Below are 13,775 nucleotides of genomic sequence, written 5' to 3'. Positions count from 1 at the left end.
CAAACATGTTCATGAACAGGGTCATGTTCGTGGTTGTTCATGAGTCCCTGTTCATGGATGGCAACGAACAACCAACATCATGTTCGGGGTTTTTTCTGTTCATGCCCATCTCTACCTGAGACCCTGTTCTCTGTTGCTGATCAACAGGGTGGTGGTAGGGAAAGGGGCAATTTGGTGTTGTGCCAACACATGACATCACTTCCAGTTTGAAACCAGAAGGACCATCATCACATCAGTGTAATACTCTAGGACCCACCCAAAACTCTGTGGTTAAAACAGAGTTATGACCCCAGCACCTAATACTTTGCCCCTACCCCCCCAAATCTTCCTGCCCACCATTTATGATGAGGATTCCTCCCTTATTTTCCACCCCCTAGCCTACTAAGGAGTGGCAGGGGTTTGGGGGTCTACTGTCCTGACAATCCTAGGAACTGATCTCTGCAGTCTGAAGACTAGTCTGAAGTTATAATTACCAGAACTCCAAACTCCACCTGGAGGTTGGCAACCCTAACCAGCTTCTCATTTCAGTATTTTGGCTGAATCCTAGCAGAAGTTTCACACAAAAGACATGAAGAATGGATTATCACACCACTGGGTTCTACTTAAAGAACCACAGTTACAGAGGCCTGCTTGTTCTGAGCATGGCAGAACCTAGTCTCTAGATTGTGTGTTTATGGAAAAACTAAAGTCATTTTAAGAATGAAAGTACATTCTAGATTAAATCAAGCCTGAATTCTCCCTAGAAGCTAAAATGACAGAACTGAGGCTATTGTTCTTTGGTCTCATCACAAGAACAAGACTCTAATGCTAGAAAAAGTGGAAGGCAGTAGGAAAAGACCCAACATGAGATGGCTTGACTCAATATAGGAAGCCACAGCCTCTAGTTTGAAAGAACTGAGCAAGAGCCAAACTACAAGTGACGCCTGACACTAGTTGGACACTTGTCAGCTTCCCTCAAGTTTTGATGGGAAGTGTAGGCATCCTGGTCTTGCATCTTGGCTCTCCGACTGCTGTCCAATGGACGTTTCAACTGTTACTTTTCCAACATTCCGCCAAGCTGCCTACATTTCCCATCAAAACTTGAGGGAAGCTGCCAAGTGTCCAACTTGTGTCAGGCATCACTTGTAGTTTGGCTCCAAGTCTATTAATGATAGGACATTTTGGAGGGTGTTCATTCATAGGGTTTCCATAAATCGGAAGCGAGTTGACAGCATATAGAACACACACAAGAAAGGAAAAGAATTTTTTTGAAACTCTGATCTTCTATTTGAAGCCTAATTCCCACGTCCCTCAGAGAGCAGCCGACACACTGCTTATACTTTGAATTACTCCAATAGAGGAGAAAAGGGAATGAGACATAAGATTTGCATCAATAATTTGTCAGCTCAGTATCATTCCAGATGACACACCTTCTGTACTGAGCTGAAATTAAACTGCTCTAAATATATATCCTCCACAATCCCTGTAGGATATCAAAAGGGGGAAGAGGAAGGGATTTTTTCCCATCTCTTTTCATACTTCTGAAAAAGAGCTCATATCATTTTCCACCAACTTCTATTTCTAGAAATGACATGTGTTGCAAACAGCCCCAGGGTTCTATGACCAATCTTGTATAAATTATGCATCAAAGATCCGTCGTTCGGAACACACAGATGAAGGAGGTTCAAGTCACTATTCCCATGAGGTCCATTCCTTAAATGCCTTTCAAAGCCGAATAAGAATGGATCTGCTGCCGAAAGCATATCTTCGTGCTCCAAGGCTGTTTGCACACTTAAATCCTACTTTTCAAATATATTAAGCCATTACCAGCAAGGATTTTTTTAAAAAGAAACATCTGTTAGTGGCATCACCGTGCTAGAGGGAATTATACATGTACACAGTAAAACCAGAACACGATCCTCAAGTGATAAGGAATTGTTGGAAGGTTTAGTAACTTTATCAATACCCAGCAAGGGTGTTTATGTAAACAGTGAAGAAACAGTTTCATCAGTTCAGGTGTTTTCAAAATGGAACATAGGGTTCTTTAAACTGAATGATGCCCAGGGCTTTTTTTTCAGTGGGAACGCAGTGGAACGGAGTTCCAGCACCTCTTGAAAATGGTCACATAGCCAGTGGCCCCGCCCCCTGATCTCCAGACAGAGGGGAGTTGAGATTGCCCTCCGCGCCGCTGGAGCGGCACAGAGGACAATCTAAACTCCCCTCTGTCTGGAGATCAGGGGGCGGGGCCACCAGCCATGTGACCATTTTTGCCAAGGGCAATTTAAACTTTAAAAAACTCCCCCCCCCGTTCCAGCTAACCCAAGGTGACATCATTGTGTGGTCCTGAGTTCCACCACTGAGTTCCACCACCTCTTTTCCCAGAAAAAAAGCCCTGATGATGCCTATGTATGTGTTTGTGAATAGGCTTGCAACACAGATAGACTAGCAAGGACCAAAATAACTGGTTTCAGGTGAGTTGGCATGTCATGGTGCACTCACCATTTTTATACAAATGCCATGAATAAGCTGATATCCCCTAAAGAGGTAGCCTGTCCATAACGCAGTCAGAGGGTGGACTTCCGGTTTGGGATTTATGGAGGTCTAACGCAGCTCCATTTGCGGAGCTGACCGGACTGCCGTTTTAAGCGGCCGGCGGGGTGAAAATAGCCCGCGGCCGACTGGTCTCAGGCGGAGAGCAGGCAAAGAACGCTCGAGACCCTAGGGCGCGTTGATCTCGGACGAGGGGGGGCTCTACACAACGGGTCCCCTCCCGATCCTTGAGGTCCCACCCTGAGACGGGTCGGCTACAATCTCTGCGGCAGTTTTGGGGCCAATTCGGCTGGCATAAGACCTACATACCCAAGCTTCGATTGGGGGAAGAAGTGGAAAGGAGAATTTGAAATCGAAACAGCGATTACAACCCGAGAAAAGTGAAGGGAAGGTAAAGATCACTATCTTCCGATACGGGACAGATTGATAAAAACAGAGAGGAAAAAAAGTAGACTTTTAAACTGCAACAGACTAGTGAAAAGGAGGGGAAGCTTCGGCAGGAGTTGTATTAGAAAAGAGACTAAGTTTAAAGAAGTTATTAAAGAAATCGGACTATTGTTTTGAATACCTGTGGCTTTGGAGCTGTGAGAAAAAGACACCATCGCGAGATCTGCTGTGGGAAGACGGGAGACAGGAAGTGCGTAACAACAATAGAGCGGCTGGAGAGAAGCGGCCCTGGCTGGAGGGCAGGAAGAAGGGAATCGCCATCTTTGAGAGGGGAAGGGCCGCGGCCTCAGCGGAAAAGGAAGTAGGCCATATTGGATTACAAAATCATAGAGAGACCATAGAGAAAAGACGCCCGACATTTTGGACCCTTTAAAATTAATTTATGCAAGAAGACCGGGACATTTGAAATAAAAAAGGTACTAAATTTAACGCCACGGAGTTAAGGAAGAGAGTGGACTCGTGGGAGCGAGCTAAAGCAAGCCCCACGATGTCGAAGAAAGAGTGGCAATCGGCAATAGAAAACCTGGATAAAAAACTTTTGGAGGTGATTAAAGAATTTAAAGACATGAAATTGGAGCTGATTAAAGAGGTTAAACAGACGGTAAAATCGGAGCTGTCAGAAGTAAAATTGGAGCTGTCAGAAGTGAAGAAAGGTATGGAAACAATACAAAGTGAATTACAAGGGACGCAGCAGAGAGTTAAAACAGTAGAAGGAGCGATGGAGAACCTAGCAGATACGCAACAAACAGAGATGAGGCTGATGAGGGGAAGGATGGCGGTTGCGGAAAGCAGACATATGGAGAAGCAGCTCAGATTTCGCGGCCTGCCGGAAGTGGAAGGAAAGACAGCGCAAGAACAGATGACGGAGGTGTTAGCTGAATACCTGGGGAAGGAGGAGGAGGATGTTGTGGCTATCCTAGATGTGGCATATCGTGTGAATTCGAGAATTGCAACCCAGAGGAAACTACCAAGAGACGTGATTGTACAATTTACAACAAGAAACATGAAAGAGAAGATTGTGACTAAACAGTTTCAAGATCCATTGGAGATCGATGGCAAGACAATTATCATAATGAAGGAACTACCCAGATCAGTGTTACTAGATCGGAAAAAATATAAAGGGCTAATCCAGATGCTGAAGGACATGAAAATCAGGTACAGATGGGAGCTTCCAGAGGGTTTGTCCTTCGAATTTGGAGGCGCTAAAAAGCGTATCAGATCTGAGCGGGAGATGGAGCGATTTATAAGGGACAATGAAAAAGACTTACCAACAAGATTATGAATATGGTGTAAAGTATTATCTTGGAATGTAAATGGACTAAATTCACCGAATAAGAGAAAAAATATTTTTCACTGGCTATTAAAACAAAAATGTGATATCGTTTGTTTGCAAGAGACTCATATTCGAAAACAGGATGTAAAATATCTAAAACTGGGAAAATTGGGCAAAGACTTTGTAGCGGCCTCAAGTAAAAAAAAAAGAGGAGTGGTGTTGTATGTAAAAGAGGAGCTACAACCAAAATTTATAATGAAAGACGTGGAAGCCAGATTTGTAGCAGTGGAATGTACTTGGAATTTAAAGAGAGTGTTGGTAGTCGGAATCTATGCACCTAACGGTGCAAAAGAGAGCTTCTTTGAGGATTTGAGGAAGCATTTAGATGATCTTTCATATGACCAAATAATTCTTGCTGGAGACTTCAATGGAGTGACAGACTTGGAACTGGATAAAAAGACTACTATGACACAAAAGAAAAGAGGACTATTACCAAAGCTCTTTTTTGAGTTGATTCAACAAGAGACTCTTGAAGATGTATGGAGGAGAGAACATCCTAAAAGTAGGCAGTTTACTTTTTATTCTGCAAGGCATTCCACGTTATCAAGAATTGACATGATCTGGGCCTCAAAAGATTTGGCGTTATGGACTAAAGATGTAGAAATAATGCCGATGGTAGGCTCAGATCACAACCCAATTATGTGGAAACTGGGGAAAAGGAGGAAAAGGAAAGCATGGAGAATAAATGAGGATTTGTTACAGGAAAAAGAGAATATGGAAATATTGAGAAGAGAGACAAAGTTTTTCATTCAATATAACGTGAACAAAGAAGTACCAACTGATAAAGTTTGGGATGCTTATAAGGCAGTTATAAGGGGCATACTAATGGACTTAAATGGTAGAGCAAGAAAGAAGAAAGAGGAGAAGAGACACGAGATTGAGGAGAAAATAAAAACTAAGGAAATACAGTTAAAAAAGAGACCAGGGAAAAAGAAATTATACCAGGAAATTAAAATATTGCAAGAACAGCTAACAGCAATGAGTAATAAAGAATTGGAGTGGAATCTCAAAAGGCTGAATCAGAAAGTGTTTGAGGGTGCAAATAAACCTGGGAAGTACCTGGCATGGCAACTGAAGAAAAGAAGGGAAAAGAAAACAATAAATAAAATTTGTGAAGATGACAAAACGCATTTGGAACAGAATACCATTAGTAGAGCCTTTTATAAATTCTACGCTAAACTGTATAATAAGAAAGAAGTAAATAAAGACTCAATAGCGTCATATTTGGAGAAAATGACACTTCCAGAAATCTCGGACGCTTGGAGAAATAAACTGAATAGTGAAGTAACGGATGAGGAAATAAGTAAGGCAATACAATCTGCAAATCTAGGAAAGGCGCCAGGGCCAGACGGACTTACAGCTAAATTTTATAAGACTATGGCCAATGAGCTGGCACCATTCCTAAAGGAGGTGATCAATGGAGTTTTAAGGGATCAAAGGATTCCAGACACTTGGTCTGAAGCGAACATATCATTGATCCCAAAAGAGGGCCAAGACTTGACTAGTGTGAAAAATTACAGACCTATATCGTTACTCAACAATGACTATAAAATCTTTGCGAAGATACTGGCAGAGAGACTGAAGGGGTGGCTTTCGGAAGTTATAGAGGAGGAGCAAGCAGGCTTTCTGCCAGACAGACAAATAAGAGACAATTTAAGGATAGTGATTGATGCTATTGAATATTATGATAAGCGTTGTGATAAAGAGGTTGGTTTCTTCTTTGTTGACGCTGAAAAGGCATTTGACAACTTAAACTGGGACTTTATGTTTGCCACTATGGAAAAGCTACAATTAGGAGAAAGATTCATCAGAGCAATTAAGGAAATTTATAGAGACCAGACTGCAGCAATTGTGGTAAATGATGAATTGACCAAGAAATTGACTATAAGCAAGGGAACAAGACAAGGTTGCCCGTTGTCTCCACTGTTGTTCATTTTAGTATTGGAGATTCTGATGATACAAATACGACAAGACGAGGAAATTCGAGGAATAAAAATAAAGGACTATTCATACAAGGTCAGAGCATTTGCGGATGACATAATGTTAATTGTAGAGGACCCACTGGAGAACATGCCAAAAGTGATAGATAAGATCAAGGAGTTTGGAGATTTGGCAGGTTTCTTCATTAACAAAAAGAAGTCAAAGATACTATGCAAAAACATGACTAAGCAGAAACAACAATTGTTAATGGAAACAACAGATTGTGAAGTAACAAGTAAGGTGAAATAATTGGGAATTGAACTGACTGCAAAGAATATAGATTTGTTCAAGAATAATTACGAAAAATTGTGGATTCAGATTGAGAGAGACTTGATTAAATGGAATAGGCTCAATCTGTCATGGTTGGGTAGGATTGCAGCGGTTAAGATGAATGTGTTACCAAGAGTGATGTTTTTGCTACAGACAATACCAATCATCAGAGACTCTAAACAATTTGAAAAATGGCAGAGGAAAATATCAGATTTTGTATGGGCAGGCAAGAAGCCTCGAGTGAAAATGAAAGTTTTACAAGATGCAAAAGAAAGAGGCGGAATGCAACTGCCCAATCTGAGACTTTATCACGATGCAATCTGCCTAGTTTGGCTGAAAGAGTGGATGATATTAAAGAACAAGAAACTATTAGCCCTAGAGGGATATAAAAAAATATTTGGATGGCATGCATACCTATGGCATGACAAAGTAAAGGTCAACTCGATGTTCCTGCACCATTTTGTACGGAGAAGTCTATACACAATCTGGAAGAAGTACAGAATTTACCTACAAGAAGGAACTCCTTGGTGGGTGGTTCCATATGAGGTGATAGACCCGAGAGCTGTTGACAATGAACGACAATGTCTGACATATAAAGAAATAACTAAAATAGAAGCATCTAAACTTAGAATAAAGACGCAAGAGGAACTATCACCGAACTACGATTGGTTCCAGTATAGACAGATCAGAGATTTGTATAATTCGGACTCTGTAAAGGGAGGTATACGAATAGAGAATTCGGAACTAGAGCAGACCCTTTTTAAAGAGGACAAGAAAAGAATATCCAAGGTATACCAAGTACTGTTGAAATGGTATACTGAGGATGAGACAGTTAAAACACAAATGGTGAAATGGGCTATAAATTTTAATAAAGAGATAACAATGGAGGCATGGGAATACTTGTGGAAGACTACAATGAAGACAACGACATGTACAAATATTAAAGAGAATATTTACAAAATGATCTATCGTTGGTACATGACACCAAAGAAGATTGCGCTAGGGAACTTGAACACTTCTAATAAATGCTGGAAATGTAGGAAGCATGAGGGCTCCCTCTATCACATGTGGTGGTCGTGTGATGTAGCTAGGCAGTACTGGGGGGAAATAATAAGAGAAATGAGTGAAATTTTACAATTTCAAATAAATAAGAACCCAGAACTCCTGCTACTAAACTTGGGAATGGAGGGAATTCCAGCCCATCATAGGACGTTGATATTTTATATGACAGCAGCAGCCAGACTTTTGTATGCGCAAAAATGGAAAGTACAAGAAGTGCCAACTATTGAAGATTGGATTTACAAATTGCTGTACATGGCAGAAATGGACAAGATGACAAGAAAACTGAGAAATCTGGACTCAGGGCAGTTTAACACAGATTGGGAGAAGCTGAAACAATATCTGGAGAAGAAATGGGAGGTTGGAGGGAAACTGTGGCAGTTTGAGAACTACTGAAGTATAATAGAATGTAGAGGGGGGGTGACTTTACCGGGGGGGGGAAGGGATAAATGTGAATTTATAAGCAGTTAGATTAACAGATTGATATATATATAGATATATATAGGTTAATAGACAGAATATTGATGGAAAATAATTAATGATAAGGTTTAAATATAAGTATTGAGTAACCAACGATATTTTCTTTCTTTGATAAGATTTGTATAATGCACCAAACTGAATGTACAGAAGAGTTAAATTGATTGACTATGTGATGAGTTATATAGAATTACCATAAAAAGATACAATGAGTAACATATAGAGAATAAGTCAAATTGTTTGATTTAAATGTAAGATTTTTATGGTTTATGATATATAGGTTTATGATATATAGAAATATTTAAAACTGGAAATGGGATAAATTGTTTATCCAAGATGGAAACAAAGATTTACAGTTTGGGTATATAACAAGAAAAGTAGTTAAGGATGTACTGCTTAGTATAATAGAGAATGTATATTTGTTTTAGATAGAGGAATTTAACAGAAGTAAGGGAAAAGGGACAAAGGGTGGGAAAGCTGTTGGAAGTCAACAAAAGGGGGGGAAAGGGAGGGGGTTAGAAGTGAAAAATTTGGGGAAAATTGAATGTAATGTAAAAAATAATGGATTCTAACCCAATAAAAAATTTTTCAAAAAAAAAAAAACATAACGCAGTCAGAGGGAGAAATGGGAAATTCACCATCACTCCTAACTCAGTGATCAGGAGGGCTCCTAGAATAGACCAAAATTCAGTGCTGTGGCAGCGAGTAAGGTTGGCAGAGAGTCTTCAGACATCCCAACTTACACATGAAAGAGGAAGAAGGTATTCAAGCCTGCCAAGAAAGCCATTGCTCACTCTCAGACTCCTACTCCCACCCTGGCTATCAACAGCCTTCCTACCAGGGCACAAAAATCAATCTTTTGGATTTAGGTAGTTAAGCATCATTATTTTTGTAAGAATTAAAAAGTATCCATGCCAAACCTCCTAAAATAGCCTTTAGTATTGTCTAGAGTTAAATAAATCATAATTCTTTGTATTTTGCCTAGGCACTGATATCAAAGAGATAATTAACTTCCCCCAAGGTCACAAGGGGAAAGAGACTTGCATGTATGAACTTTGTTCTTATAAACCTGCTAAATGGATAAATACTTCCCTAAACAGAACAACAACCCAGTTGGTAGGGAACACATATTGTAGTACCATAATTCTCCTGCTCTTCAAAGAGGACAGGATGGGAACATTCACTTGTTTAAGAACTCAGGAAGTTATATGCTCCGTACACACAAGGTTGCCAGCTCTTGGTTGGGAAATTTCTGGAGATTTGGAGGGGTAGAGCCTGGGGAGGGTGGGATTCAGGGAGGGGAGGGACCTCACCTGGGTCTAATGGCATAGAGTCCATCTTCTAAGAAAGCCATTTTCTCCAGGGGAACTGATCTCTGTTGCCTGGAGATCAGTTGTAATTCCAGGAGATCTCCAAACACCACCTGGATATTGAGAACACTACCTACCTGCACCCTAGTATTAACACGTCAGGTGTTAAGATGGAGAGACTTCCCTCAGTCAGATAGGGACAAAGGGGCCATTAAGCCCACCCCTGCTTTCCTTCCTCGTATCTGAAAAGGGAGTTTTGACTCTTGAAAGCTCATACTATGGAAATCGTGTTGGTCTTTAAGAAGCTACTGGACTCAAATCTTGTTCTAAAAAACTGGGAAGCAGGCTTTTTTAATATATATATATATATATATATATATATATATATATATATGCCAGTGATTCCCTTTGATCAAGTGAAGAGTGTTCTTCTGATGGTCTGACCCTACATCTGACAGGATAAAGGTCCTCACTGTATAGAAGGGAGTTGATGGATCCAATCCATTATTTCTAATTGCTGTACTTAAAAAACTGTACACGGTAAGTACCAGGTTGGTGAAGTGGTTAAGAGTGGCAGGACTCTAATCTGGAGAACCAGGTTTGATTCCCTGCTCCTCCGCTTGAAGCCAGCTGGGTGACCTTGGGCCAGTCACAGCTCTCTCAGCCCCATCTGACTCACAGGATGATTGTTGTGAGAATAATAATAATAACACACTTTGTAAACTGCTCTGAGTGGGTGTTAAGTTGTCCTGAAGGGTGGTATATAAATCAAATATTATTACTATTCTCTCCCTCCGGGCCAAACCTAGTGTGTTGACTGAACATGAATGTGTGAGAATGAGTGTGTGGGCATAAAGATGCTTGCCCTGCCCCCTGCCTCCAGGCCCCACCTCCCCATGAGGCCTGGAGAGCTTCCAAAATTACAACAGATCTCCAATCTACAGAGATCAGCTCCCCTGGAGAAAGAAACTACTTTGGAAGCTGAACTCTATGGTGTCATATCCCTGCTGAACTCCCGTCTCTCTTTAAACTCCAACCTCCCTGGGCTCCTCCCCCAACTCTCCAGGAATTTTCAAACGAGATGTTGGCAACCCTACTTCCACTTGACTGCTGGCTTGAGAACAATGTGCATACATACAGAGGAAGTGCCTACACCTACTCTCCCTTCCTGTGATTGGCAACATTTGGAAAGCAGCATCCCAAATCAGGGGGATGGGATGCACATATGGACATTTCCTCTGTGTGTTTGCAATCTGCAGGTGACCTGGCAACTATGGGGAAGCAGAGGGCAGGGCCATCATGCCCAAGCCTGCTGTCCCTCCCCATTCATTCTATGTGCAAAGGGGCCATGTGTAGAGGGCGAATAGCTTAGAGACCTTCATTGATCTCTGGTCTACTAAATATTCTCTGCTCATCCTACTCGGCTCTCTTTTTGTATACCGCATTTCTCAAGTCCTACAGCTACGCTGTCCATTCTTTCCTACTGGGGTTCAAGCCTGGTCTGTCTGTTACCCAAACGGAGGGTCACCTGGCAAGTTGGGGGAATTAGCGTGCAAGGAGAGGGAGCGAGAGGAGGGGTAACTGGGACCTTCTCCACCAATGTATACATCCCTTATCTCAGAAGACTCTTGAAATGACCTTGCGGGTGCTTAAAGAATGGATTTTATTAAAGAGGTATCAAAAGGATTCATACAAGAACGTATACCGCACACATACAGTTTCCTATGAAAAGCAGAGAGGAGATTGGATAGAGCTTCAGGGTTTGGGGGTTATAGTTACCAGTCCAGAAGGGGGGCAGCTTCATGGTCCAATGCTTCATGGCAAGAAGAGACAGGGGCTCAGACATGCGGGAGGTCCCAGGACACACTAAGCACATATAATTAGGCACATGGGCCTATTTATAGACCAAAACGTATCTTGGGTTAAAACTGACATCCTGATCCCAAAGACAATAGCTTGATGGCGGTCTCCAGAGATGACACAAAGAACTGGAAAGCTGTCTCCGGGTTGAGACAAAGAAACTAGGAAGGTTTGATTACGCTTTCCTGTGAATTGCTAACGTTATCAATGATGATTGATGATCCACGATGCCTGGATGGGTGAGGCCATCAGAGCCCTGATTAGCCTTGAATAGGTATAGGGAGGAAGGAAGATTGGCAGGATGGGTGATGAGATTGATTCAGGAGTTCCTGGAAGACCCCATTATCTTAGGATCTTTGCACATCTCCAGAGTGTGGGAGCTGAAAGCTGGTCTTGCCTGGTTCCTCACATGCTAGTAATTTTCCAGCTCTTGGCCAGGATCAGGCAGCCATTTCTTGCCTTGCTAGGCAGTGTTTTTGTGTTTAAAACACATACAGAGAGGGGCTTATGATATTGTCATATTCATAAGCAGGGCTTTTCTTCAGGGGGAACATGGGGGAACGAAGTTCCGGCACCTCTTGAAAATACTCGGCAATAGTGCATGAAAATAATATGATTTCAAAGAATCCCGTGTGTTTCATCCTCATTTCCCTCTTGAGAGTTCCGCCACCTCTTTTCCCAGAAAAAAAACCCTGTTCATAAGCCTTCTTAATAATGTGAGGGCAGGTCTGGCCGCTAACATGTCCTTTCTGCACTGCTTAACAAGCTCTTTCTTCAGAACTGTGAAGAGCTGTTGCTGTTCATTCATACACATCACAGCCTTATCCTGGACTCTTTGAACTTTTCATCTACCTGCCTTCATGTCTCTTTAGCCCCTTGCCTGTTCTTTGGTTCCTCCTCCCATCAACAGAAGCCTAAGCAACAAGGCTGGAGGAGCACCAAGTAAAGTTCTACAGCTGTATTTAAAATGTTATCCCTTATAGAACATGGCCTTAGGTGGCCAAGAGGATAGCTTAGAAGCCTGGTGAGATATAAGAAAATGTGTGATGAATTGAGAAAAATGTTAATAGCTAAGCTCCTTCATGAAACATCAAAGTCAGCTGCAAGTACATTGATAAGAATTTTTTTTTTAAATTATCATTTGTTTATCATTATGCATTTCCCCAGGATGTGTTGTGCTTTCATCTCTTTGGAAACAGTATTTTCTTTATGGCTTCTACTATAAATAAGTTGATATCTCCTAATTAATATTGATGACAGCATGAAACACAACACATATGAAATACTTTTCTTTGCTTGGATACCTGTGTGAAACAGATTCTGCATCTGGAACCAGAAAATTTGGGATCTACGTATGCTACAAGATAACATCTGCATGGGTCTGTGTCCTATAAACTTTCTAGATTATATATGCAATTCCTGACACTTCAACAAAATGGGTGAGCACTAGAGATGGGCACGAACCAAAATATGAACCAAAGTTCAGCACGAACCAGGCCTGTTCATGGTTTGCGAACCAAAGGTTCATCGGAGCCCATTTCTGAAGAACCACCATAAACTTTAGGCTGGTTCGTTTGGTTCATTTTTCAGTTCGTCATTGCAGACAGCATGGTGCCAATCAATCAGTTTTCTAGGCAATGGGGGATGGGCTTTCTGCAGACCTTCTGCTGACCCAGAAGTGGTCTTCTGCTGGCCCAGAAGTGATCTTCTGCTGACCCCAAAGTGATGATTTGCTGACCTGGAAGTGACGTTTTCATGAACCAAATGAACCAGTTCGTGAACCGGGGCAGGTTCATGAAGGTTCATGGTTCATGGTTCATGAAACATGATGAACCATGAACCGCACGATTCGGGGGGTTTTCCGGTTCGTGCCCATGTCTACTGAGCACAAATCAGGGTGTGGATAAACTACGTGATTCTCACCTGCATTTCTTAGAATGTGTAGAGATAGTCTTTATTCTATTTTGTGATGAAATTTGGAATAATTTCCATCTCAGTGAGTTTCTACGTCCTGTTATTACCATTACCTTGCCAGATATATGCAATACCTTATTGCATGTAAAATATCTCTGGATTGGGGCATGATGCTAGGATGCCACTCACATCCAGGTTCTGCCCCTCTCTAGGGCAGAATTTATATTGTTTTCAATGCTCTTTCCTAAGATTCTAAGAGTTACTGATAACTGATTCAATTTTCTGCTTATTAATGTTTCCATTTATCACTTAAAAACTCACATGAAATCCCAGCTAGATGGATAAGTTGCACCATTTTGCCATTAAAATCAGATCTGGAAACAATTGCCAAACTTTCTGAAATGTCAGCATTGATATATCAAAACACTTTGGGTAAAAATTTTGAAACATAGTTAATTTCCTCTGATTTAACATGTAGGGCTGCCAGTTGTGGAACATACATGCCAAATCTAACTACTGAAATCCCACTGAATCCAAGGAAGAATTTAGTCCTTATTTCAATAAGACTGAGGCTACAGTCCTATTCTTCCTTTTTT

The 13,775-nt window shown here is 41.4% G+C and overlaps 1 protein-coding gene across 1 annotated transcript in view; it reads right to left on the bottom strand.

Annotated features, from left to right (window-relative positions):
- DOK5 (docking protein 5) overlaps window positions 1-13,775 on the bottom strand; it is a 103,089-nt gene that overhangs the window by 31,009 nt on the left and 58,305 nt on the right. The gene's annotated exons all lie outside the window — the stretch shown is intronic.

The sequence above is a fragment of the Eublepharis macularius genome, chromosome 5 (genome assembly GCF_028583425.1).
Source record: "Eublepharis macularius isolate TG4126 chromosome 5, MPM_Emac_v1.0, whole genome shotgun sequence".
NCBI classification, from domain to species: Eukaryota; Metazoa; Chordata; class Lepidosauria; order Squamata; family Eublepharidae; genus Eublepharis; species Eublepharis macularius.
Note: the sequence above shows the minus strand (reverse complement) of the source record. Positions and strands in the feature narration are given on the sequence as shown.